At 47.4% G+C, this 2,713-nt stretch overlaps 1 long non-coding RNA gene across 1 annotated transcript in view; it reads left to right on the top strand.

Moving 5' to 3' along the window:
* Positions 1 to 2,079, top strand: part of LOC109299861 — a 24,456-nt gene extending 22,377 nt beyond the window's left edge. The window contains exon 3 of the long non-coding RNA XR_002098035.1: positions 1,940 to 2,079. This is a non-coding gene — a long non-coding RNA (uncharacterized LOC109299861). The remainder of the gene's footprint in view (positions 1 to 1,939) is intronic.
* The last annotated feature ends 634 nt before the right edge of the window (positions 2,080 to 2,713 follow it).

The following is a 2,713-nucleotide window of genomic DNA, read 5'->3' as shown; positions in this document are numbered from 1 at the left end:
ACACAGGAGAGACCCAATGCAGAGGAATGGAAGATGATCACCAAAATAGCCAGACATCATGCTACTGAGACAGTTTTCCCAGTGCAACAGGGTAACAGATACGAGGCCCTGGCAACACTGTAGAAGAGTACAGTAGAAGAAGCCACAGCCACAGTCACCATCATCCAGGCTGAGGGTCAGCTGGGCAGTCAATGGAAGAGACACTGGGTCATTGTGGTAGGTGACTCATCATGGTGGGCACCATCATGGTGGGCATCGTGGTGGGCACCCATCGGGGGGGCTCAAGTGTCTCTACTAATGCTAGGAGTATGGGGAACATGCAGGAGGAACTCACATTCCTGCTTGCAAACAAGAACTTTGACTTAGTTGGGCTAACTGAAACTTGGTGGGACCCTACTCGTGATTGGGTCTTAAGCATTGAGTGCTATAGACTGTACAGATGAGGTAGAGTAGGGAAAAAAAGTGGGGGTTGCTTATGTTTAGGATCAATATACATCTTCAATAATCAAGATGGGACCAGAGGAGGGGCAAATTGAGGTATTGTGGGTCAGAACACAAAGGGGTTGGAGGGAAAGGGACTTGGTAGTGGAGGTCTACTACAGGCCGCCACATCAGGAGGATGAGTTGGACCTGGAATTCTCCAGACAGCTCTCAAAGGCCATACAATCAAGGGGCACAGTTGTCATGGGTGACCTAAACTACCCTGGCATCTGCTGGGAGGAGCAGTGAGACATATTCAACAGTTCACATAGGTTCATAACCTGCATAGAGTACCTTCACCTAATGCAGGAGGTATATGGTCCCACTAGGGGAAATGCCTTACTGGATTTGGTGTTGGCTATAGGGGATGACTTGGTTGGGAATCTACTGACACAAGGTAACCTAGGGGACAGCCACCATCACTTGGTTGAATTCACCATCTGGTGCAGGGTGAGAAAGATAACCAGTAGGGCAGAAGAGATAAATTCAGTGTGCTCAGGAGATTAGTTAGTGAGGTACTGAAGAACAGGAGCATTGGTAAGCTGGGAGCCCAGGAAAAGTGGTCATTCTTAAAGGGAGCAATCCTACAGGTGCAGGTGAAGACAATTGCACAGGAAAGGGGGCAAAGGGGCCACAAAACACTCCTGGCTGAACAGGGAAATCCAGGAAAACCTAAGGGTAAAAAAAAAGCCTATAGGCTGTGGAAGCAGGGGGTAGCTACCAAGGTTGAGTACACCTACTTGGCTCACACTTGCAGGGAGGCAGTCAGAAAGACCAAAGCAGAAATGGAACTTAGACTGGCAACAAAAAACTAAAGACAACAAAAAGTCCTTCTTTAGGTATATAGGGAGTAAAATGAAGGTGCAGGGTAGCATAGGACCTCTACAGGATAAACTGGGGCAATTAGTGACAGATGGGGGGAGGGGTTGGACACAGACGAGGGTAAGCTCTTCAGTGAGATTTTTGCCTCTGTATTCCTGAACATGGATCACGACAAATCTCCCAATTGGATCATAGACAGGCACAAAAGGGAAACAAGCACACCAACTGTTAGCACTGACTTGGTGACAGGACACTTGGAGGGTCTGGATGTGTTTAAGTCATCAGGCCTAGATGACCTTCATCCAAGGGTGCTGAAGGAATTGGCCAGTGTCATAGCAGAGCCACTGGCGTGGCTGTTTAAGCACTCTTGGTGCTCAGGACAGGTTCCAGAAGACTGGAAAAGGGCCAGTGTGGTCTCTATTTTCAAGAAGAGGAGGAAGGAGTATCTGGTATAAACTGGTTAGTCTCACCTCTATACTTGGGAAAACCTTTGAAAAAATTATTAAGGATCACATTTGTGGGAGTCCAATGGGAAAAACAATGCTGAAGGGCAACCAGCATAGATTCATAGCAGGTAGATCTTGCCTGACTAATCTTGTTTATTTTTAGGACCAAGTCACAAAATGTTTAAATGCAGGAATTGAGGTAGATGTCATCTACTTGGATTTTAAGAAAGCCTTCTATATGGGATCTCATCCTATTCTCCCAGAGAAACTGAGTGGCTGTGACAGATGATTAAATGGTCAAGTGGGTGGCAAATTGTTTTAGGGATCACACCCAGAGAGTGGTGGTGGATGGGTTGGTATCAACCTGGAAATATATGGGCAGTGGAGTCCCACAGGGCTCGGGCCTTGGACCTGTGCTGTTCAATGTCTTCATCAGTGATGTGGATGAGGGTGTGGAAAGCACTTGGTCCAAATTCCTGATGATACCAAATTATGGGGTAAAGTTAACACAGTAGAGAAGAGGGAATGAATCTGGACAGGTTGGAAAAGTGGGTGGAACAGAATAGGATGCAGTTCAACAAGGACAAGTGCAAGGTGCTGCACCTAGGGAGAAGGAATCATCAGCATGCTTACAGGCGAGGGGAGGACCTTCTCAGCAGCACAGCAGCGGAAAAGGATCTCAGAGGCATTGTTGACACCAAGATGAACATGAGTCGTCAATGTGACAAAGCTCTCCGTAAAGCTAACCACGCTTTATCATGTATTAGTAGGTGCATGACAAACAGGTCTACAGAGGTGGTACTTCCAGCTATGTGACATTGGTCAGGCCACAGGTGGAGTACTGCATTCAGTTTTGGGTGCCACACTTCAACAAGAATGTGGACATCCTCAAGAGGGTTCAGAGGAGGGTCACTCATATGGTTAGGGGCCTGCAGGCAAACCCCTATGAGTAGAGATTGAGGGCC

The sequence above is a fragment of the Gavialis gangeticus genome, unplaced genomic scaffold (genome assembly GCF_001723915.1).
Source record: "Gavialis gangeticus isolate Ggan-Ray unplaced genomic scaffold, GavGan_comp1, whole genome shotgun sequence".
NCBI classification, from domain to species: Eukaryota; Metazoa; Chordata; order Crocodylia; family Gavialidae; genus Gavialis; species Gavialis gangeticus.
This window is presented reverse-complemented; position numbering and strand designations above follow the sequence as displayed.